The sequence below is a fragment of the Macrobrachium rosenbergii genome, chromosome 41 (genome assembly GCF_040412425.1).
Source record: "Macrobrachium rosenbergii isolate ZJJX-2024 chromosome 41, ASM4041242v1, whole genome shotgun sequence".
Lineage (NCBI taxonomy): Eukaryota > Metazoa > Arthropoda > Malacostraca > Decapoda > Palaemonidae > Macrobrachium > Macrobrachium rosenbergii.
In genome coordinates, this window is record NC_089781.1 from 23,514,102 (window position 1) to 23,526,720 (window position 12,619).

Consider the following 12,619-nt stretch of genomic DNA (forward strand, 5'->3'; position numbering starts at 1 on the left):
TGATAAAACGGAAATACTTAGAATAGAAGTTTACCGTGATTAGAGGACTATCTATTCAATGGCGATGGACTTCGAAGCGACAGTGTTGATGACATTTGAGTTATGGTTGTTTAAATAAGATAAATCCTTATACTCGAATTGGAAGAACTTTTGACAGAGAAATGATGGAGAAACGGGTATTACAATCAATCAAAAACGCCTCTGGGAAATGCAGGAAGAGCTACTGCAAAAAAAAAAAAAAAAACTCAGCTATGATGCAGTTGCGTGTTGATCAACAGATGGCAAAGGATTCTTCACTACACACCCGAGAGAGAGAGAGAGAGAGAGAGAGAGAGAGAGAGAGAGAGAGAGAGAGAGAGAGAGAGAAAGAGAGAGAGAGAGAGAGAGAGAGAGAATTTCAAGTGTTCGGAGTAAAAAGTTGTTTTCTATATAATGCGATCTTCATTTAGAATTGATTTCTACTGTGATCACACATGAAGTCAATGGCATTCTTGTCTCTTCGAAAAACTAAAATTGCTGTGTGCATTACTGATAGTAATGATAATAATCACAAATATTGTAATAATGATAATATAAAGATTATTCACTGAACTACACTCTGGTGTCTTGCATAATTCTTTTTATCCCCAAAAAGAATGGGTGTTTGTTTTTTCTCTAATAAAGATATTTTCCTTTGAACTAAATATATATATATATATATATATGTATATATATATATATATATATATATATATATATATATATATATATATATATATATATATATATATATATATATATATATATATATAAATGTATATGCAATAGTTAACGATATTTCCTCACCAGCAAATGACCCAAGATCGATTCATGAGTAGTTGGTCGACCATGGTTGGTTGCAGCAGCACCAGTAGAGAAGCCCATGGGGCTAGTGGCTTCATCCCATATATATATATATATATATATATATATATATATATATATATATTTATATATACTGTATATGTATATATATATATATGTATATATATATATATATATATATATATATATATATATATATATATATATATATATATATATATATATATATATATATATATATATATGTAATTGCCCTTCAGTTTTTACGTATATGTACATATATTATTTCCGAGTGTAGAGCGAATTGGATACTAAACGACACTTGTAGCTTAATGCTTGTATAAAAATCACGGTGTTGTGATAAAATTCATTCATATATATATATATATATATATATATATATATATATATATATAAATATATATATATATATATATATATATATATATATATATATATATATATATATATATTCGAGTATATATATATATATATATATATATATATATATATATATATATATATATATATATATATATATACATATATTTATATATAAATTTATATATGTACATATAATTATATATATACATATATATATATATATATATATATATATATATATATATATATATATATATATATATATATATAATCGCAATATGTTTGTACATTTTGTTATGTGCACATGATTGCTAGGTCTCAAGCACTGAAAATAAACAAAATAGTACAATAATATTTTTACTAATTTCATATATCATTATTTATTATATTTTTTACATATTTTCAGAACTAAGCTCACTTAGTTCTAGCATCTATAATAATAATAATAATAATAATATTAATATATTATTCCTCGTGGGTTACTAGTGCCATATATTACTGATAATGAGATAATCATTCTATATATATATATATATATATATATATATATATATATATATATATATATATATATATGTATAGATATATATATATATATATATATATATATATATATATATATATATATATATATATATATATATATATATATATATATATATTCTACAAGTGCGACATTATTTTCATATCTCATATTACATAAAATGTGTTTCCTTTCATCCAATTCTTTCTTCTTACCTATTAACAGCATACACGCCGAAACTAATTTTCTCTGACAGATTTTTAAGAAATTTTGATACGACGCTAATTTTTTCATATCGTGAAAATTCTCGTCATATTTTTTTTATCCAGATTCCTTTCATCTTCGTTCTGTGAGACAATCTTCGCATTTACACTAGATAAAAACACTAATCTCCCTTTCTGGGTCTAATACAGACGAAAATAAATCAATGAAGATTTTACCCATTACGTTCGATGCCATTGGTTTTGATACTCAAAATCTATTCATTTGATGTTTTGTAGGGGCATATATATTAGATAAAAAAAACGCGTGCCATGTCCATGCACAGAAAAGATTATTATTCTTATGTAAAGTTAAGGAACGAATAGATATTCCTTCCTTGGGTATGCCGCAATCTTCACGATTCAGATACAGTTTCACATTGATGTTGTATACAAACTTACTGGGAACTTATTCAGAAGTTTACAGTGAGCGTAACTGAAGGAACGAATAGATATTTCAGCGTTGGGTATGCTGAAATCTTCACGATTCAGGTACAGTTTCACATTGATGTTGTATACATACTTACTGGGAACCTCATCCAAAGTATTTAATGAACGTAAGTGACTTCTTAGAGCTACGGTTAATAGCACCGGGCCGTTATTTTTATTTCACGGGGTTCTTTTGACGGCTTCAAAATGTCTTCCATGTTGTTAGCACAATAGTTCACTGAAAAATCTGGCAGCTAATTCGTCTGTTCTCTTCAGTGAAGTAGAAAGGGCTAACCTTTAACTACTCTAGTTTCATGGACCTTAACTAATGCCATGTCTCGTTATCTTGGCCTAAATTATGTATACTTAATTTTATGCGCCCTGTGCCCAGGGGCACGCGCAATTGTACTCGATGAATTATTACCCAGTGATCAACTGCTTCTTCCGGGAAATTGGCAGCGCCACCAATTATAAAAAGATCACCGTCGTCACTTCCTAATTATTTGTGCAACAGAAGTGAAAACTTACTCTCGTTAAAGATCTTAGACAGATTTTAATTACACGAAAAGAAGAGGACATAAATCAGCGTTATGCCCATTCCCGTACACGAGTACACGTGTAATCACGATTTAATTGTTTAAGTAGTTAGTGTTATGTTACCGTAAGAGATTGCTTCTGAGGTTTCAACACGGACTGTTGGCGACCAGGTAGTCATTATATTCAGAATGATCATTAATTAAGAAGACGAGCCTTCTTCATTATAAACAAACAAAAACAACTAATATTTCATAGCTTTCGATAATTATTCTAAGTGGCTTCACAAGTCTGCTCGTCCATCGTTCTCTCTCTCTCTCTCTCTCTCTCTCTCTCTCTCTCTCTCTCTCTCTCTCTCACACACACACACGCATACACACGTACACGAATTATATAAATAAGATAACTCAGAAAAAGTTGAACGCTGATATCCTACCAAAGCAATGATCCCAAAAGCATTTTTATGCCAATGATATATGAAACGTCCGCCACGACTCATTCATATATATATATATATATATATATATATATATATATATATATATATATATATATATATATATATATATATATATAATCTATATATATACGTGTGTGTGTATTATATATATATATATATATATATATATATATATTTATATATATATATATATATATATATATATATATATATATATATATATATATATATATGTTATGCAGTGAATAAGTATGAGATTCACTGATCGGGATTATGAAAAGAGAGAGAGAGAGAGACACGATGTTGATAGTTTAAAATGATGAGCCATGGGACCAAGTAAATTGAAGACTAACCATAACAAACCTCCAAGATGTGGGAAAGGAAGGAGGAGTTAGAGGATAGACTAAGAAGTGAAAAGGTCAGCAAAATTGACCTGATTTGTCCTTGCCAAAAGTGGGAGTTAAGATTGAACCATTAAGAGTAAAGTAGACGTCCTCAAGGAGGCGGAGTTTTATTCAACATAGGTCCAGAGTTCATTCTGATCAATTTTTAGCCAGAGTTACTTGAAAACCAAATTGGGTAGGATTGTGTCACTCGCTCTTCTCTTAACATCAAGAAATTTCTAAGTCCAGGGTGGCTGGCCGTGTGAAATAGTTTTGTAATAAAACTTATGAAAACCGTGCCCGGTGAATACTTACCCCCCTGAAATTTAGAAAATATTAATAGACAATTTCAACCTAACTTACCGAGTCCCCTGCGTTACTATCAAATGAAAGTCTACAGACACGGTCATTCATATGTGGTGCAACGCAATACAAAGAAAAACTAAACCGCATAACATATAATTTGGTGGCAGTTTCGGAGGATTTCGCCCAGCGCACATTTGAAAAACATTAAAGTTCACGGCCCTAGAGAAATTTACAGAGAGTGAGCGGTGACAGCGCTAAAACTAACTCTCAATTTAACAGCGCAAATAATCTCAAGACGGTCTTCAGCACTAGAAACACCAATACAACATCAACACTGTAGCAGAAGGGAAACGAAGCAGAACGAAATATTCCAAGAAGCAGTGAATCTTTTTGCGTCGATCGGAATGAAAAATTGACAGCGGTAAATCTCTGCCTAGTTTGAAACTTCCGAACATTCGCATAAGATCAACCAGAAATTCAGTTTAATAATTATATATGAACATAATAAGAACAATAGTAATAATCACGGCATAGAACAGCGGTGATTTTTATAAGAAAACGAAATTTACGAAAGAAAGAATCAGCAACTCGCCCTATACTACGCCGATCGCAGCAGCGGAGAAGACGAAAACAAACTGTGTTGGCGGACGTATGAAAGTCGCTAATATCTACGTCAGTTCAGTGAACTTTCTATCGTGTACGGACTTAAATACACGAAATTCCAAAAATTTTTGGTCGCTAAAAGGGAGACTTAGCGAAAAGTAGCGGTAGCAGAGCAGTGACGACGACGGCGACGAATGAGAGCGGAAGACGGCGACGAAAGAGAGTGAAGAATTCGGAACGGCGATAAAGTTTAGAAGTCAACGCGTTGATAACCGCCTCTCGAAAGGGAAGTGACGCCTTCAATCAACAATTTGGAAGGATTCCAAAATTTTTCTTCGCCAAATTCAGCAAGTACGGACTGGAAGTCGGCCGAGCTGTGCCGAATTATCGCTGGATGCTAACGACAAATTGCGCTCAAGTGCAATCAGCGCGATCTTCAAGTGCAAGGCGACACGAAGCTAATTGAATAGTAAACATTCATTCCTAGTATCGGGGAATTATCAAGAGAATTTTTTTCTCTGTGAATAATTAAATTTTTTTGTGTGTGAGTGAAATTTTGTATAATTATTTTTCCTGCAGTGCGCAAATAATTTTTTTTTTAAACATAAATGATTTAAGTAAATTATTTTTCTTTTGAATAATATTCTGAAGAATTTTTCCTTATTGTTGTACGAAGGAAATAATTTTTTTTTCTCATATTTAGTAATTTTTTTTACGAAATAGAAATTTTCGTTCACTTGGTGATAGAGACAATTCTGTTTAAATAATTCTATCATAATAAATTTTTTTGTTAAACACTTGGCGCAGCATTTTGCAGTGGAACCCAAACAATTGTATACATAAATACTAATATCAGACTTTTTCAGATTGAGAGAGTCCTATGAAGGAATGAGTTAGGAAAAATTTGAATTTTTTTTGTATAGAGGGATACAGTCAACTCAGCAAACATGCAATTGAAGTAGGCAACCTGAAAATGACAGAGATAGGTTCTTGATCATTACAAGATGAAAATTAAGATGATACTGATGTCTGTTACACTGCCGATGCAACAGAATGCAGAAGAGATCTGCTTAGTTAGTACTGCCGATGATAATCTTGTAAAACTCAAATTAAACAATAGCGTTATACTGCATCCACAAGGTCTGACAAAGGTTTGTCTTAGAATTTAACAGATAAAAACCTCAGGTGATACAGATGTGTTATTAGTTAATGAAGACTTACCAGACTTTGTGAAAATGGACAATTCCTAGTAAGACTTAATGGTGGAAATTGTACGACTTATGTGTATAATTATTCTGACAAGAGACTAGAATTGCATGCCGGCATAAAATTCTGTAAGGGAATTGTGATTACTAACCCTTTACTAACCCTAAGTGAAAAAGCATTTGTCTCTGTAGCTGATACACAAGAGTTAAATTAGAAGGGAAGTAAATAATACAGATTTTCCTCATTGTAGGGACAGGTTAATACAGATATTAGAGAAATATAGGAGTGTTGTAGCAGTAACAGGAGATAAGTTAGGAAGGACAGATGTCCTGCAGCACAAAATAGTCATAGAAGATGGTGCTAGACCTTTTATATACCTAACTACAAACTTCCAATAAGTCAAAGACCCATTGTAGACGAGATGGTTGAAGAGATGAAGGAAGATGGAGTTGTAATACCTTCTAAGTCACCTTATAATTCACCTTTACTGCTAGTTCCAAAGAAAGACGGTACATGGAGGATGGTAATTGATTACCGTAAATTGAATTCCCACACCATCCCTGATCGAATGCCAATGCCAGTCATTAATGACATGTTAGCTCAATTAGGAGGTGCCAAGGTTTTTCTAGCCTCGATTTACTGAGTGGATATTGGCAAGTTCCTCTCGATGAAGAATCCAAGCATCTCACGGCATTCAGTACTCATAAAGAACATTTGCAATTTGAGGTAATGCCGTTTGGTCTTACTTCAGCTCCTTTAACGTTTGTACGTTTAATGCTGCAAATCTTGGGAGATGTTGAAGACGTATCGGTTTATCTTGATGATGTAATAATTGCTAGTAAGGATGTAGAGAGTCATTTCAAGACAATAGAATTAGTATTAGATAGGCTCAGAAAGGCCGGTTTAAAGGTAAAAATTAAGAAATGTCAGTTTCTGAAGAAATCTCTAGAATATCTAGGACATGTTATCAGTGAACATGGTTTGAAAATGCAAGAAGGAAAGATTAAGGCTATTGTAGACTATCCAGCCCCAAGAAATTTGAAGGCACTAAGAAGATTCCTAGGTATGGTAGGGTATTATCGACCTTTCATAAAGGGATTTGCTACCATAGCAAAACCATTAACTGAGTTAACTAGGAAAGATGCTAGCTATGAGTGGAAAGATGAACAGGAAGCAGCGTTCAAAACACTAAAGGATATGTTGATAACAGATCCTATCCTAGTTTATCCAGACTTCGAGAAGGAATTCTACTTAGCCTGTGATGCTTCAAGTACAGGACTAGGTGCCGTCTTGATGCAAAAAAAGGATAAAACAAGGATGAGGACTGTATACTATGCCAGTAGAGTTTTGAATGCAGCTGAAAGAAATTACAGTACAACAGAAAGGGAATGTTTGGCATTAGTCTGGGGATTACAGAAATTTAGACACATTTTGCTAGGACATAAAATTAATGTTCTTACAGATCATAAACCCATTTGTGATCTTTTCAAGAAAAGGGCTTTTACCAATAATATGAAGTTCAATAGATGGTTCGTTAGCGTATTAGAATTTGCCCCAGAGTTTAGATACATACCTGGTAGATATAACACATTAGCTGACGCCTTATCTAGATCACAAGAAGAGAACGAGAAACAAATTACCACTCATAATTTCGCCTTCAGTTGTCAAATCACAGACTTAGATTTAGACAAAGTTCGTCAGGAACAACAAAAGGATTCTAGAATAAAGGAAGTAATAGGTAACCTCTTGCAAGGTGAGAAAAATTCAGTTTCAATTGATAGATGGGTTATTGTACAAGACTTCAGACGAACCAAATGCTTGTTCACGTTTGTACATTCCTAATACACTAATACAAGACGTTTTAGAACTAACCCATTCATACAAGTTATCAGGACATCCTGGAATTAAGAAAACATGTAGAACAATCACTAGAAACTATTTTTGGCCTCGATGTAGTGAAGATGCTACTCGATTTGTTCAGAATTGTACCCTATGTAATATACATAAGGGGGAATGTCAACGTTAAGGCTCCTCTGGAAATGTATCCTTCAGAATTAAATCCTTTTCAAGTAGTCACAATGGATTTCTTAGGTCCATTCCCGAACACCATCAGAGGAAATAAACAGATTTTAGTTTTCATTGACTATTTAACCAGATACGTAGAAATTGTTCCAACTAGAAACAGAGAAGCATCAACGGTGGCAGAAGCCTTTAAGTCTAGAATTATAACCAGACATTCATGTCCTCAAGTTTTGCTCTCAGACAATGCTGCTGAATTTACTAGTGACATTCTAACGAAATTGTGTGACTTTATGAAATACAGAAATGTCAAATAACAGCATATAAGCCAAGCTCAAATGGAGCAGTAGAAAGAACAAATCGCAAGATAAAGGATGTTCTGAAAACATTGGTAACCCCTAGCACTGAAGACTGGGACTTGACTCTCGAAGACATACAATTTACTCTAAACAACACAGTAAATGAATCAATAGGAGAAACTCCTCATTTCCTATTGTATGGCTACCAAAAGAGAATGCCAAATTCACTTTTGGATGATGCCTGCACCACCCAGACGTACGTACAACTACGAGGACTATATTGCTTGGAAGACAAGACGTACGTACGAGACCGTTAAAGTCACCAGGGCTAGATTAAAGGAGTTACATAAAAATCTAGTAAGTATTACAATAACAGATCCACCATACCCTCGTTAAAGGTAGGACAACAAGTTTATGTACTCAATCATGTTCTTGAAGGACCTAATATTAAAGTATCACCAAAATTTCGAGGTCCATATAGAGTTTTAGAAGTTTTGAAGTTGAATAAATTCAAGTTAATGCATGAAATTACCTTGAAAGAATCCATTGTACATTGGAACCACATTAAAGTAGTTCATTCAGAACCTTGGTCGTCTACCCAGTTAAAAGATTTGTCCAATAAAGATAAGATAGATAATAAAATAGAATCTTCAATGACCCCAAGGTATAATTTGAGAAGAAGGTAATGGCAAGTGCAATGGTAAACAAATGTAGTTGATAAGATTTTTACTGCTTGATAACATTATTTCAGCAAATGGATTGTATGGTGGTTGGCAGTGAGTCAAATTGTGAACTCACTCGTACAACTAAGGAAGGGAGCCATCATCAAGGAGCATGGCAAGGTTAAGATGATACAGGACCTAGCCATTGTTAAGATCCAGACGGACTCCATTATCGATCAGAGAGAGCAGTTAGGCCAGCTGAGCAATCAGATACAGGCAGGATTACAAAGTGTCCAAGATAGAAATTTGTACGACATGCTCTCCAAGTTGCAGAGGGACATCGATAGTGTTATGCCAAGGAAAGTAGTAAAGCGATCACTCATACCCTTTATAGGCGTCGCTTTACACAATCTCTTTGGAGTGGCGACCGATGGTAATGTTGAAAGGCTAAAGGAAAGAGTGGCACAACTTGAAAATTGGGCTTCTGAGCAGGGCACTGTCTATAATAAAGTAATAGGAAATGTCAATCAAAATCAGAAAATGATCACAGTGCTGAAAGAATTTGTGAATAGTGCCCTCCATAATGTTTCATCAGAAATTGCTAAAATCCATCAAACAGAAATGATGGAGCAACTGCTCATAGAAACAAGTAATTTCCTTCTGGAATACAAGGAATTACTCAATGCAATCATGATGGCAGGTAAAACCTGCTGTCGCCTTTTCTGATAACCCTAGTGAAATTGAAGCCATTATTCAGAAATGTGTTGTGAACAATCACTTGAAGCCACTAGTAGAAAATATAGTGGACTATTATGGCCTGATAACAGTGAAAGTGATAGCCAATCAAATCATACTAGTGATCCCTTTCAACAATCCAGACGTCAACTCATTGATGTCAGTCTATCCATTCCCAATGGTAGTAGATAATAAGTCCATTGTACTAGAAGGAACAGTTCGACACTTTGCCTTGCAGCATGATTCGTTCCTAGTGACTGAAATTCCCGAACATAAATTCAGGGAATGTGTCATGCTTAATGATGGTGTATATGTTTGTAACATTGTGAATTTCTATGAACCATTGAGTGCTCTTCATTGCTTAGATGATCTTGTAAACAACAAGAATGGTAAGAACCATTGTAAATATATACCGTTTACAGAAACTTTCAAGGCTCAAATCATTGGTGATGAAATTTTTGTGTTCTCAGCAAACAGATTGAATGCTAAGATTGACTGTAAGTCAAACAAAACAGAAGTAATTTTCATTAACGTACACTCATTTTCATCTGCTTGTGAATTGGTTATTTTACATAATTTGTATTACAAACCTACAGTCTTCTTCGACATACAGTTTGAATTTCAGTAAAAGTGTACATCAGTTTGCAGTTATTAACGAATTTCAACTTTCAGAACTGGAATTGGAGACATTCACAAAGCTAGAAGAGGTTCATACTTTCTTTCATATATATAAGACCGAGATTTCTCCTATCATGTCATTCATAAATGTCATTCTTTTAATACTGTTTGCTTTCATTTCTTTTATGATTGTCAGGAAATTAATATTGAATAAGCTTACCTTAATCAAAGACATGATGGACAGAATCCTTCCTAGAGAGTAATAGCGTTTACCATTGACTTGCACTTGAACATTTGGTGATTGATTTTTTTTTATTTTACAATTTATAATTGATAACCAGAGAGTAATAGGCATTTGATGTATTTACTTTGCCATAATTTTTCTGCATTTAGTTTGAGTATTTGATATTCAAATTCATACTTATATTGTTTGTGTTAGCACTATGATGCATTATAGTATTTCTTGCATTTATTGCTTGTTAATAGAAATCATTGACATTGAAGTAATTGACTATAGTCAAGTTGAGTTGGTTATCTACTTGCATTGTAGTCAATGCAGGTAGGTGACCGAGTGATGTTATGCAGTGAATAAGTATGAGATTCACTGATCGGGATTATGAAAGAGAGAGAGAGAGAGACACGATGTTGATAGTTTAAAATGATGAGCCATGGGACCAAGTAAATTGAAGACTAACCATAACAAACCTCCAAGATGTGGGAAAGGAAGGAGGAGTTAGAGGATAGACTAAGAAGTGAAAAGGTCAGCAAAATTGACCTGATTTGTCCTTGCCAAAAGTGGGAGTTAAGATTGAACCATTAAGAGTAAAGTAGACGTCCTCAAGGAGGCGGAGTTTTATTCAACATAGGTCCAGAGTTCATTCTGATCAATTTTTAGCCAGAGTTACTTGAAAACCAAATTGGGTAGGATTGTGTCACTCGCTCCTCTCTTAACATCAAGAAATTTCTAAGTCCAGGGTGGCTGGCCGTGTGAAATAGTTTTGTAATAAAACTTATGAAAAACCGTGCCCGGTGAATACTTACCCCCTCCTGAAATTTAGAAAATATTAATAGACAATTTCAACCTAACTTACCGAGTCCCCTGCGTTACTATCAAATGAAAGTCTACAGACACGGTCATTCATATGTGGTGCAACGCAATACAAAGAAAAACTAAACCGCATAACATATATATATATATATATATATGTATATATATATGTATATATATATATATATGTGCGTGTGTCTGTATATATGTATTATATATGTATATATATGTATATATAATATGTATATATATATGTATATAATATATAATATATATATGCACTTATATATAAATATATATATATATATATATATATATATATATATATATATATATATATATATATATGCACATATACACACACATACATACATACATACATACATATGCACACTGTACGTTAAGCTTTTGAGCTTATGTAACTAAAAAGAATAAGTCGTAAAAATACAGTAGGCCGATCCTTACGTGGATTTTACTATTAGCAATTACGCTTTTACTAGTTTTTCCTAGCCAGCTAATGTGAATATTGTGGATATCAGCCATGAAATAGGAATAACTCTATTTCTTAACCGAAGACCGATGACGACCAAAGCTTGGTTTTGAATGCAATGAAATTTGAGTTCGTAAGGGTTCAGGATTTTTCTATAAATAAAGTTAGAAATGACATTTTAAAGAGAGAGAGAGAGAGAGAGAGAGAGAGAGAGAGAGAGAGAGAGAGAGAGAGAGAGAGAGAGAGAGAGAGAGAGAGAAGGATGAAAACAGCAGGTGAGAATTTGGACATTTTTTCAAACATAAGATGAAAAATACAAACTCAGAATGTGTGTGTGTGTGTGTGTGTGTGTGTGTGTGTGTGTGTGTAGAGAGAGAGAGAGAGAGAGAGAGAGAGAGAGAGAAGAGAGAGAGAGAAAAGGATGAAAATAGCAGGTAAGAATGTGAACATTTTTTTCAAACATAAGATGAAAAACAAACTCAGAATGTGTGTGTGTAGAGAGAGAGAGAGAGAGAGAGAGAGAGAGAGAGAGAGAGAGAGAGAGAGAGAGAAACTCCTGGTCACCGTGACCATTATCATCACTTGAGGGCAACGCGCGAGGTGGTCTAAAAAAGCTTACGACATGACCTTCCTTCGTTCTCATCCCGACATTTCCCGGACCTCGTTCGAAAGTTCCACGAACGAAAACTCGTTCCTTCGGAGACTTTTTTTTTTTAACTTTCCTTTCGAGTCTGTCTGTTGCGAATGAGTTAATTAGTACCCCTAGTGCTCCACTCTGATAGGTTGTGAGCAGGTGATTGTTACCTGTAATGATTCA

General features: G+C 33.8%; 1 long non-coding RNA gene across 1 annotated transcript; it reads left to right on the forward strand.

Annotated features, from left to right (window-relative positions):
- Nucleotides 1-4,258: 4,258 nt before the first annotated feature.
- On the forward strand, nucleotides 4,259-9,633 carry LOC136826750 (uncharacterized). Its single transcript, XR_010849700.1, has 3 exons — nucleotides 4,259-5,194; nucleotides 5,592-5,683; nucleotides 9,001-9,633. It is a non-coding gene; the product is annotated as an uncharacterized lncRNA (long non-coding RNA).
- Nucleotides 9,634-12,619: the final 2,986 nt, after the last annotated feature.